Genomic DNA, 13,211 nt, shown 5'->3' with positions numbered 1-13,211 from the left:
TCCTGCTATTTTAGGGGGCCACATCTAGAGTATTTTGTTTAGTTCTGGGTGCCATATTTTTTAATAAGGGCACTGACAAGCTAGAGGGTGACCAGGATGGTGGGGGCAGAGGGAGAGGATAGAAACCAAACTATATAAGTATCAGTAGAAGAAACCAGGCATATTTAGCCTAAAGAAGGGAAGACTTAGGAGACATATGTAAAACAAGTCTTCCTCGTCTAGTACAAAAGACTGTAGTAGCAAGTATCACTAACACATATAATAGCTTTCTTCAAGGATTTGAAGGGAAGTCGAGTAGCAGCAGGATTAGATTTATTTTGCTTAGCTCTGAAGGTCAACATTAGGAACAGTGGGTAGGAGTTACAGGAGCAGCAGATTTCAACTCATTATAACAAATTCCAGTAGTCCCAAAGTAGAGTGGGCTTCCCTGAGAAATAGTGAGTTTCCCCTTATTTAACAGAGGTCATGAAGCAAATGCTGGATAACCTCTTGGTGGGGGATGTTATAGAGAGGATTCTAGTTTAGGTATGGGTTAGACTGGAAAAATTCTGAGATAACTTTTTTTTTTTGGCTAGGTAATGGGGTTAAGTGACTTGCCCAGGGTCACACAGCTAATAAGTGTTAAATGTCTGAGGCCAGATTTGAACTCAGGTCCTACTGACTCTAGGGCCAGTGCTCTATCCAATGTGCCACCTAGCTGCCCCTGAGATAACTTTTGACTCTGATATTTAGTGATTCAATGAGAAACATTGGCAGAATGCTGGGCAGTATATCTCATATTGTTTCCCAGAAGCAAAAATTCATGGAATTAGATATGATCTCAAAGGATATCTTCTGTAGCCTCCCATGAGTGGATTAGCTAACCGTGCTGTCTACCAACCTGATTTTTTTCTATAGTAACCAAGAACATCAACATGTATAGTGGAAGGAAGCTAGAACCAGAGACCCTGGTTTTGACCACCTGAGTGACCTTATGTAAGTTATTTCACATCTCTCAATCTGTTTTCTCATTTGGAAAATGAGAGACTTGGACTAGATTCCAGCCCCGAGTCTCTGATCGTGCTTACCTGTGAGCCTCCTCATATTTCCTGACTTCTGGAGGCTCAGGTACCTGGGCATCCAGTCCAAGGTACAGGATTTGTTTTGGGTCATCTGGTGAACTAATCCCTACGTCCTTCTTCCCACTGACTAGGTGCCCCAGGGAAAGATCTGGTGGTTTGGCTGTGGATGACGAGGGTGAATTTGGTGTCCTGATAGCTGGGTTTCCACTTTGTTTGTCATTGTCTAGCATAGGGGTGGGGAAACTGGAGCCTTGAGACCACATGTAGCCCTCTAGGTCCTCAAGTGCAGCCCTTTGACTGAATCCAAACTTCACAGAACAAATCTCCTTAATAAAAGGATTTGTTCTGTAAAATTTGGACTCGGTCAAAGGGCTGCACTTGAGGACCTAGAAAGCCAACGTGGCCTTGAGACCACAAGTTCCCACTCTTCCATATAAGTTTTTCCCACAAGTAGGCCACATGATCAGAAATCTGTGGGTGCTAACCATATACATTTTTATTGATAATCAGGATGGAGTGAATGGGTAAGTTTCTATTCTAATACTTCTTCCCGGTCTGGAGGGGACCCTGGGCTCTCAGAGTCTGTGCCAGCAGAGCACAAGTTATAACTACTCAGCTGTCAAGCTAGTCTTCATAAATCCTTTGCCACCCCAAAGCTTCTTTGCCTAGAAGCCCAAGTCCTGTCCTAATGTCTTGTTTGCTAAAATCTAAGGTCTAATAATCTTAATAAATGTAATGTATTGCTCTTATATCCCAAAATGACAGATTCAATGAAAGAATATAATATACGTAAAAGTGGTGGGATGGAGTGGTGAGTGAACAGGGTTATTCAGCTACTCATACCACATATTCCATCTCCTACCAGCGCATGCACGCATATACACACATACACACACATACACATATTCATTGTCTTAAACGAGGTCTCTAGCATCAACATTTTCTCTCTTCTCTGGGAAGCTATAATAAAAGGATCTATAATTCCCTTTTTAAGCCTAAACCAAGGCAAAGAGAATGCTGTGACAAAATACCTCTGTTAAATCTCTCTCCCTTTTCTCCTGGGATGCTTTCCCCGAAATCATTTCCTCCATTGTATTTGCCTGTGGTTAACACTATTTATAAGGAAAAAAGAAACATTTAAAAACAAGAAAGGTAGACAGACAACCCCCTTCACTGCCCTCCCCATCCCAACCCTCTTGCCTAGAGAGTAAGGCTTCAGGATCCTAAGAGGAGAGTCCCAAGAGAGAATGGAAACTCAGAATCTCTTCCTTAGCTCTGCAATCTAGTGGGGTTTCAGCAACACAGAATTCATGTTTTCCAGGATACTCCAGGAACATGAAGGACCCACACAAGCTCATTCCTTCTCACCCTTGTGGCTGCTGCTTCTGCTTTCCTTGCTTCATTTGCATGGCTCCTCCCAGCCTTCCCTTCTCAAGCTCCCTGGGTCTTCTATACATCTTGATAGGAGCTGGGTTCCTTCTCAATTCTACTAGCTGCTTGGACCCATTCTAACATCTTTTTAGGGCTACCCAGAGGTGTGACCAGTCCCTTCTTGCCCAATGATTTAGGCCCCCTTTCAAAATGAACCAAGGAATTTGTTCACATTTCATAAAGAATTGAGCTAGTTCCAGTTTCTACAATGTGTTTAACGCCTCCTAACTTATGAATGGATCCTGATCTTCAGATACTATCTGTCATACATGTAGAAAAACTTATAAAGTGATAAAGAGCAAGGAAAGCTCATTACCTTCAGAACAATTGACACAGGACAGGCTATTTACAAATAAATTGATATTTTGAAGTATGTGTCACCTCACTGATTTGGATACTTTGAAGTTACAGAAATACAGGCTATTTCTATCTATGCCTTCTTACCCTGTACAATTCTTATTCAAGTTCTCCTGGAAATCTTACACAGGGGCTCCACCCTACATGCTGGAGGATGAAGTGGAATGGGGGTGCTAAGATGGGAAGGGTAGAGGCTTCCTAAAGATAGATGTCTTCCTGTTTCACAGGTACCAGATGGAACACGTGGGCTAGCCATTTGTCATCCCTTACTTTCACTACAATGTTTGTCCACCTCCTTTTTTGGACAGGCCTCTCACTAATGATTTCCTTTATCTTCACATGTGGAATAAAAACAAAAACAAATAACAGACAAACAAAAACCCCCCAATACTTTTCAAGTATATAAAGGCAAGGTAAGTCAGAAGGGGGCACATAGAATTAATCATTGTTATTTCATTCAGTTAATCAAATTGAATAAGTAGCTACTTTATACTAAGGGTGATGTAAAATTTAAGTAAGACAGAGTCTGCCCTCATGAAGCTTAAAAATAAATAGGGGGATGCAGTGCTGTTATAATACACAATAACCCTAACCCTAAACCCTAACCCTAACTCTAACTCTTCATTGAGACTTTTGGGATACCTTGTATTGCATGATAAATGCTTATAATGTAAATGCTATTTTGCCCAAGAAAAATTATGTTCAAAACTTGTCCTATAGCCTCTGTCCTGTCATAACAGTGAAACTCTTATTTCTGTAGCTGTTTAAGGTTTATAAGCTGTTTTCTTCCCAACAAGCCTGGGCAACACATAATGCAGATATTATTATCTCCATTTTACAGATCAGGAGACTGGGGCACCAGATGGTTAGCAAAGTGCCTTGCACATAGTAGGCATTTAATTAATGCAAGTTGATTGATTGAAGTTACTTGCCATTCAAGGTTGTAGAGTTGGCTAGTAAGTAGAAGAATCAGCATTTGGACCCCAGACTTCTGACTATACATGCAGAGTGTTCTTTGAATTGTGCTATGGCTCTCTCCTACTGATTTGCCAGTGCTATCCCTAAAAGGGTCCCTAAGCTCTAATAGTACTGACTTGGACAGCAAGACTCCACTCTTAGGTAACTATAAATCTCTATATATTACTTTTTGGGCATTACAACCCTCATCTTACTCCATCTCTAGGAAGAGAGTATGTGTGTCCAGGTACCTTCTCACAGGAATTTGACTGAACCCAGAAATGTTCGTAGGATCTCAGAGATGGAGTGGAACTAACTCAAATGGTGGGTAGTTCCACCGTTATCTAAAGTGGGTCAGCCCTCTACAACATCACTGATAAGTGCTTATCCAGCCTTTGCTGAAGAACTCAAGCAAGGAAGAATCCACTACTTCCTCAGGCAGCCCATTTCACTTTAAAGATGAAGAGCCCTTCCTATGCTCCCAGCCCCACCATCCACACCCCTCTAGTTCCATAACTCTTCAAAGAGTAATCAAATCAATAAATCAACATGACCGTTCCTGGAAAGAATGTCTCAAACCCATTGGCTCCACTCACCATCCCTGTGACTGCCCAGATCAGCTCTTGCCTTGACCACTTTCTAACAACTCTAATTGTTAAATAGCTTTCCCTATGTTGAGCTTAAATCTGCTTCTCAAGACATTTCCATAGCCTTAACTAGCACAGGGCAATTAGTGTTTTGGCTCAGGCTGCCTACATGTGGGACCTAAATTCCTTCCCATGGTGACCACTCTCTCTGTGCTTCTCCTAGAAATCTCTGCCAGCCCACCATCCTCTTTGACCCATTGTCAGGTCAAAATCCCATAGGGACTCAAGCCAGACTCTTTGGGGAATTATAGGATCATAGATTTAGATCTGGAAGAGACTTTGGAGGTTATCTAATACAGGATGTCAAACATGCCCCACTCTTTGGGTTTGCAGGAATCAGATTAAAATGTAATTGGGTAAATAAAAATACAGTAGAGCAAGATGATCTTACCGTGTGATTTTCTAAGTCAATATGGGGTCCCTTGTGTTCAAGTTAGCAGCTTCCTGTTTCTGTTTTAGTTTGAGATCACTGTCCTAGTCCAGCTCTCTCATTTTATAGGTGAGGAAGTTGAGACCCAAAGAAATAAAGTAACAGTCTTATGTCATCTAGATTATAAGTGACAGAGCTGGGGTTTGAAACCAGGTCCTCTGACTCCAAATCCAGAGCTCTTTTCATATCAAATGGACTGTGTCCGTCCCCCTTCCACAGCAAGTGCACTAATTGTTAATCTGTCCTCTGTCCTGCCACTACCAGGGACCCCTGCCATCCCCTCATCTGGAGGAACAAGAATTCCTAGTGCCCTTCTGCGAACTTCTACTCACTGGTCTTAGTTCTTCCATATGACAGACACCATGCAGTTCAGGTCAAATCGTTCTTCCATGAGACAGCTTTTTAAATTCTTGAAGACAGTGGTTATGTTCTTGAAGAAACCCAGCCTTTTACAACCTGCCCTCTTCCTGCCTTTCCGGTGACACTACCCTTCTTGCGGTTCTCACACCTGACACCCCCCATGCTGACTCCCTCTATTTTCTTTTATTTTTTTGCGCTTCATAGTATTTTATTTTTCCCAATTACATGTAAAGATAGTGTGCAACATTCCTTCTTGTAAGATTTTGAGTTCCAAATTTTTCTCCCTCTCCCCTTCCCAAGCCAGGAGGCAGTCTGATATAGGTTATACACGTACAATCATGTTAAACATATTTCCACATTAGTCATGTTGTGAAAGAAGAATCAGAACAAAAGGGAAAAACCACAAGAAAGAAAAAAAAACAAAAACAAAAAAAGTAAGAGATAGTATATGGATGTGCACTCAGACTCCGTAGTTCTTTCTCTGGACGGGGATAGCATTTTCCATCATGGATCTTTTGGAATTGTCTTGGTTCACTGTATTGCTGAGAAGAGCCAAGTCTATCATAGTGGATCATCACACAATGTTACTGTGTACAGCGTTCTCCTGGTTCTATTCACTTCACTCAGCATCAATTCATAGAAGTCTTTACAAGTTTTTCTGAAATCCACCTGCTCATTATTTCTTATAGCGCAATAGTATCCCATTACCTTCATATACCACAACTTGTTCAGCCATTCCCCAATTGATGGGCATCCCCCCCGCCAATTTCTGATTCTTTGCCACCACAAAAAGAGCTGCTATGAGTATTTTTGTACATGTGGGTCCTTTTCCCTTTTTTTTTAATTATCTCTTTGGGATACAGACCTTGACTCCCTCTATTTTCATTGGCTGTTCCCCCATACTTGTAATGTTCTTTTTCCTTACCTCCACCTTCTGCCATCCTTGGCTTCCCTCAAGACTCATTGTTTTCCCCACTTGGTAAATGGTCAAAGGATATGTACAGGCAATTTTCAGAGGAAGAAATTAAAGCTATCTATAGTCACATAAAAATACTCTAAATCACTATTGATTAGAGCAATGCAAATTAAAACAACTCTGAGGTACTATCTTATACCTATCTGTTTGACTAATGTGACAGAAAAGGAAAATGATAAATGTTGGAGAAGATGTGAGAAAATTGGAACACTAATGCATTGTTGGTGGAGTTGTGAACTGATTCAATCACTCTAGTTAGCAATTTGGAACTATGCCTAAAGGGCTATAAAATTGTGCGTACCTTTGATCCATCTAGGGACCACCAGGTCTGTATTCAAAATCTCATTAAAGCAAATGTTAAAACTATCTTTACGTGTAATTGGGAAAAAATACTATTATGTGTGTGGGGGGGAAGACTCAGAGCTAATCCTACCTTCTGTAAGAAGCCTTTTCCAGTTCCTACCTGACCATTCCATGTACACTGTTTATATTTTTCATGTGCATAATTGTTTTTGTATTGTCTCTTCTATTAGAATGTGAGCAGGGACCATGTGTTTTGCCTGTCCTTGTATGACCCAGGTCTTAGCACAATGCCTGGTACATATTAGATGTTTAGTAAATGTTTGTTGACTGACTGTGCAGGTCTGCCTCTGTCTCACTTGAGGAGTTGCAGAATATGCATGGATTGGTAGTTATGTCTCACTTCTTGCTCAAAGAAAGTCTTGTGGACAGGGGGAAAAAAACTTGCTTTAATGTAGAAGGAAAGAAAAGAGAGAAAGAGAACAAACCAGAGTTCTCCTGAGCCTCTTAAGGCATTTCCTGGGATTAGGAGAGAAACATTTGTAGATAGGGGTCTTTGACTAGGGCAATTAGGGCTGGCAACAGAAGAAGTTTCCAGTGGCACATTGTAAGATTAAGCAGCCAGAGAATGGTGTCAGTCTCTGAACTTTAGATAATCAGTGTGCCAGAGATAAGACTGAGAGTCCTGTTTAGAATAAGAAAAGTTTCTGAGTGAGTTGGACTCAACCTTAGATGCAAAATCAGAATTAAGTTAAGTAATGCTTGATAATAGTTGAAGTTCAGTGAGGAAGGTACTAAATTATACCTTATTTCAATGAATCCATAATCTCATTGGTATGGTTACTTTTTCCTGTAGTAGAGACCCAAACCAATCCATGGCTTCTCATCCTCTGTAGGTCCCATTCATGTCTCCTCCATACATCTTCAATAGAGTATTCAACCAAGATTCTGGGAGCCTTTTTCTGATTCTTTTCTTTTCTATTTATTTATTTTTACCTTTATTATATATTATTACTATTTGGACATACCTACAAAACATTTTCCCTATCTAACCCCTTTCCACATTTCATCCATAAACAATTAAATAAATAAATAAATTTTGCATGCAGTTAAATGTCATTTACTGACCCAGTGATTAGCACTCCAGCATCATTTGATCAATTAACATCAATTTGTTTTTACAATGTGATCTTTACTTAGAAAATGTAACAAGAATAAGCTACACCACAGTCTTCCCCTCTACCACCTCAGCCCTTGGAAAGAGTGGGCTCAAACTTAAAGGTTGCAATAAAACATTCTTCCTGACAAGTTTGCTTCTGAATGTTGCAGAAACACAGAATGAGTTACTCCGTGTTGTTTGGCCTTATCTGTTCTTGCCTGATCTGGATCCCAAAGGGCGTTCATCTAGCTCACCTGCTGGCAAACTCTATGAACTCATTGATACTTCTTTACCTATGAATAGGAAAGAACAAAGTTGCTATGTATTCATGCTCATGTGTAGGTCTGGATGGGAAAAATAGGCTATTGGTGCTGCTACTACCTCTTTCCTCACTCAGAGGACAACAGCAGACCTTGCCTTGATTGCCACTAGGGAAGAAAAGAGATTGAGTAGCTCCTGTGGGAGTCTTTTTTTAAAATGCATACTCAGTTCTAGCTCTGCTGCCAATAAAGAAGCCTTTCTTTACCACATAGTCGTCTCCTACCCACATACTTTACCCTTCCTCCTGTCCCATATTTCTCATCTGACCCCTCTCTCTAGCTTGTGAGGGAACATAAGATCCTTACCACTTACATAAGACCCTTACCACTTGCATGTCAATTAGCTTGCAGTCTTGTGCCCCTCCAGGGCAGCCCACAGGAGTTTGCTGTTCACCTCCAACTTCAGTGGGTCCCTGCCCCAGGACAATCTCCAGTGCCATTATGAACCAGCTTCATTCCATTTCCTGTGACTCTGTCTTCCTCCACCTCACTCCCCACCCCCTAACTCCAACCCTGGGCCTTCTCCAGCACAAGCAAGGCATGCTAGCCTCATGATCAGGCTCTCATGTCATTTCTTCCTCCTGTATGCTCTGAAACAAGCCTCTTGGTTCCTTATAGGACAAAGCATTGTCACCTGCCATCAAGTTGAATCCCATTGGAAGACATAAACAGTCTAATCAACTGAACCTCTCTCCAACCCCTGATACTCTGTATTCCCTTCACAGCGATTCTTAACCTCTGGATACCAGTTTACAAACCTGTTCCACAATCCCAACTCAGCTCTTTCACCTATCCACCTCAACCACCCCTTCCCCCTGCCAAGTTCCTACTCCAAATTGTTCCTTCCATTGTACCATTTGGCAAATCTTATAATGAACAAATTTCCTTTCATCTTAAACCTCTTACTTTCTCTTTCCTTCCATGTTGTGGTCTCTCTGAGATCTGGCTCCTCTTGATCTCACCATTTCCCTTACCACTCTCTCTGCTGCTGGCTACTCTCTCATCCAAATTTATCATCCTAACCAAGTCCTGGTGGTTCTCCTCTGAGAAAAGAGGCAGGAATATGCCTCTCCCCTTCCAGGACTTTCACCTTCCTTCCTCAATAAATAAGTTCAGTGCCTGCACCACAGTCTTTCTTCATCATCTCTTGTCTTTATACTGGGGGGCTGTAGTTTTTTTTTTTGTGATTTCTTGAAATAGAGCACTGGAAAACCAGCCCATTGGGATTCAGATAGAGCTATTTGACCATGCATTAGGTGGCCCTTCTCCTTGCCATAGCCAACTGCTCTATGTGTACCCTTGACCCCATTTCCTTCAGCTTTTGTAGAAAATTGACATCATCATTCCTGTACTCTCTTATCGTCAGTATTTCCCTATCTACTGGCTCCTTCCCTGCTTCCTACAAACATACTCATTTCAGTCCCATCCTTTAAAAATATATAGCAATAATATAGAAACTATTTAGAAGAGGGAACCCATGATGGGTACTTTAGAAACTTTAATTCCTTGTGGAATACAGAGATTAAAGAAGTAATGAATAAACATAAGGACTATAAATCAAAGAATTGAAGTCTAGAAAATATAGAAAAGAAAAACAAATTATAAAGAGAATAAGGGAAAGAAATCCTTTTTTAAAAATGTGCAGAAAATAAAATTAAAAATAAACAAAACACTGTCCCTGGAGTCAGGGGAACCTGAGTACAAATCCCACTTGAGACATTTGACACTTACTAGCTACATGACCCTGGGCAAGTCACTTAACCCCAATTGCTTTGCCAAAAATAAGTAAATAAATAAACAAAACAAATTGAATAGGATGAGAGGAAGAGGGATTTTACTTGATTACTTAATTAAAAAAAAAGATGGGAAGAATTAGATAACTATGTAAAAGGAAGAAAGAAAAAGGAACTAATAAGTTAAGAAAAATTTATTACTTTCAGTAAGTTTTGGGGTAACAAACATGAGTGGGAGGCTTGAAGGTGAAGGGAAGAGAGCCTATAGGAACAGGGGTAACTTGGAGTAGATTAATCTAAAATAACTGAAGAGACAAAGTACTGGATTTACAGAAGGAGAAGGAAAAATCTTCCTTCATAAAAACTTCTTTAAAAACTGGAAAGTAGATTGGAAGAAATTAGGCTTAGATCAACATCTTATACCTCATTCCATGATATATTCTAAATTAATACATAATGTTAATATTAAAGATCATACTATGAAAAAAAATTAGAAGAGCAGATCATGTGCTATGAGGGAGGAGATGTATTCTTAAACAAACAAGGAATAGCGGTAATTACAAAAGCTAAAATCAACAACTTTTGGTTGTATAAAACTGAAAAACTTCTGCACAAACAAAATTAATATATGTAGGTTAAGAAGAGAAGTCATCAAATAGGAAAACTATTTGCATCACATTTCTCTAATAAAGTTTTGGACTCCAAGATAAATAAATAATTAACATATACATATGTACGTATGTATATGTGTATGTGTATATATGTATACATGCATATATATATCTACATACATATATACATATATGGCATTTCTCAAAAAAAGAATGACATGCTTTTAGTGAACATATTGAAAAATGTTCTGAATCATTAATAAGAGAATTGCACTGAAGTTTTACCTCACACCCTGCAAATTGGTAGAGATTATAAAAGCTAGCAATGATCATTGTTGGAGGGGCTATGGGAAGATAGGCATACTAGTACATTGTTGGTGCAGCTGTGAAAAAGTACAACCATTGTAGAAAGCAATTTGGAATTAAGCAAATAAAGTGACTAAAACATCCATACCTTTTGGGCCAGAGATTCCATTACTAGGCTTATACCTCAAAGAGGCCCTTGATAAAAAGGAAATCCCCATATACACTAATATGTTGGGATGGCAGCATTTTTGTGACAAGAATGAGTTGGAAATATAGTAAATTCCCATCAATTGAGGCATAGCTAAACAAATTTTCATACATAAATGAAATGGAATATTGTTGTGATAAAAGAAATGATGAATATGATGAATACAGAAAAGCATGGAACAATCTACATAAACTGATGCATAGGGGAGTAAATAAAGAAGCAAGATAATCATGATGACAACAATGGAAATGGAAAATACAACCATTAAAAAAAACATGAATATTGTAAAATCACAGAGAACAGGTATGACTCAAAAGAAAAGATATGAAAGACACCCACATCCTTAACACTTTGCAGAAGTGGGATGTCTACAAGTGAGGTATGTAACACATACTTTTCAGACTTTTTCAATGCATTAATCAATTATGCTTATTTTAACCTCTTTTGTGTCTTTTATGTTATTATAGCCCCACTTTATTTTTTTGGATCATTTTGTATACATTCTCTTTTATTTTTCCTAACAATTTTATATACCTTATTTCCCCCCAATTACTTGTTAAAACAATATTTTTTAACATTTTAAAAAAAGTTTTGAGTTCCAAATTATATCCCTCCACTCCCCTTTCCCTGAGATGGCAAGCAATCTGATATAGTTGATACGTGTGCCATCATGTAAAACGTTCCCATGTCAGTCATTTTGTATAAATAGGCTTGAATAGAAAGAAAGAACAAAAGAAAGTGAAAAATTGCATGCTTCAGTCTGTATTCAGACAGTAGCAGTTCTTTCTCTGGAGGTAGAGAGCATGCTTTATCATTAGTCCTTTGAGATTGTCTTGGATCATTGTCTTGCTGAGAATAGCTAAGTCATTCATAGTTCTTCATTATACAATATTGCTGTTACTGTGTACAACATTCTCCTGGTTCTGCTCACTTCACTTTGCATCAGTTCATGTAAGTCTTTGCATCAGTTCATGTAAGTCTTTCTAGGTTTTTCTGAAATCATCCTGCTAATCATTTCTTTTTTTTTCTCCCTTTCTAAACATATCTTCTGTTCATTCCCAATTGTATCCTAGCATTCAAGTAAGCAGAATTGGCAAAGATTCAAATGACCATCTATTTTAAAGCATTGTCAGAAACATAGATACGTCTAAAGCATTTTAAAGCATTGTCAGATACATAGAAACAAAATTTCAGTCATACTAGTTACAAGGATGGTAGCCTTCTTTAAAGCATATTTTATTTCTTTTTTTATCGCCTCCCCATCACCAGAATTTCTCCCAGTATTCCTCCTCCGTACCCTCAGAGAGCCATTCCACATGATAAATGATATTTATTATGGAGGGGCAAAACTTGGAAAAGGAAAAAAAATCAGCAAAACTGATGAATACATCAAAAAAAAATCTGTAAATATGTGCAGTGTCCCACTTCCACTGGCCTCTCACCTCAGCAATGAAGTTAGGTAGAGTTGTCTTCTCAAATCTCGTCTTCAGATCCATTCAAAATGGATCCAAAAAGCCTTGTTTATATGAAATTGCAGTGGTGCCCTGAATAATTCCTCCTCTAAACATCTAAATATAAGCAAAATAATAACAACACTATATTGTTTGTTTTATGTGTTCTCTGATCTTTTCTGTCCATGTAATAAACAACTTCAGTTGCCATGACTTAAGTGCTGTAGGTGCCCTGTACTTGGAGAGAAAAGACATAGGTTCAAGTCCTGGCTCTGCTTCTTAGCAGCTCTCTGGTCCTCACTTCCCTTCATATTTTCTTCAAGGATGTCCTCAATATACATGTAGATCAAGATTTTATAAAGATAAGAGAGTTATTATATGTATTGGTAGTTAATAACTCTGAATTATTCCAAATAAACATAATTGATAGGCTGTAAGGAATAATAGATGTTTATTTTTTCCTTTTAGCAATTTGAAAATAGTTTGAAGTTTATGATTCAATGTATGATTTTAAAAAAATTTTCTTCATTTCTTTGGTGTTGAGATGTATTAATTTTATAATAAAAATGATTTAAAAATAAGTAAAGCTATTGAGAATTGGTAGGTAGTTGATAGCCTCTGAGAAACTAGAAGGGTCCTTAGAGATAATTTAGTCTAATCTCCTTATTTTATTGAGAGCATTTATCTATCTATCTATCTATCTACCTATTTATTTATTTTATTTATAAACTCAGAGGGGTGAGGTAACTTTCTGAAGGTCACACAGCCCAGGCAGGAGCCAAACCCAGATCTTCTGAATCAGAGCCCATTTCTGTGTCACAGTCTAGCTAGATCCCAATTAGTGTGAATAATGAATCCTCTGGAGTAGTCGCATATTTTGGAATTCTTGCTGTTCTTCAAAGTT

At 38.7% G+C, this 13,211-nt stretch overlaps 1 protein-coding gene across 2 annotated transcripts in view; it reads left to right on the top strand.

Annotated features, from left to right (window-relative positions):
• Positions 1 to 13,211, top strand: part of RALGPS1 (Ral GEF with PH domain and SH3 binding motif 1) — a 606,537-nt gene that overhangs the window by 255,113 nt on the left and 338,213 nt on the right. The window lies entirely within an intron of this gene.

The sequence above is a fragment of the Phascolarctos cinereus genome, unplaced genomic scaffold (assembly GCF_003287225.1).
Source record: "Phascolarctos cinereus isolate Bilbo 61053 unplaced genomic scaffold, phaCin_HiC Scaffold_2;HRSCAF=192, whole genome shotgun sequence".
In the NCBI taxonomy this organism is placed as follows: Eukaryota; Metazoa; Chordata; class Mammalia; order Diprotodontia; family Phascolarctidae; genus Phascolarctos; species Phascolarctos cinereus.
The sequence above is the reverse complement of the archived record's forward strand: the minus strand, read 5'-3'. Positions and strand labels throughout refer to the sequence as shown.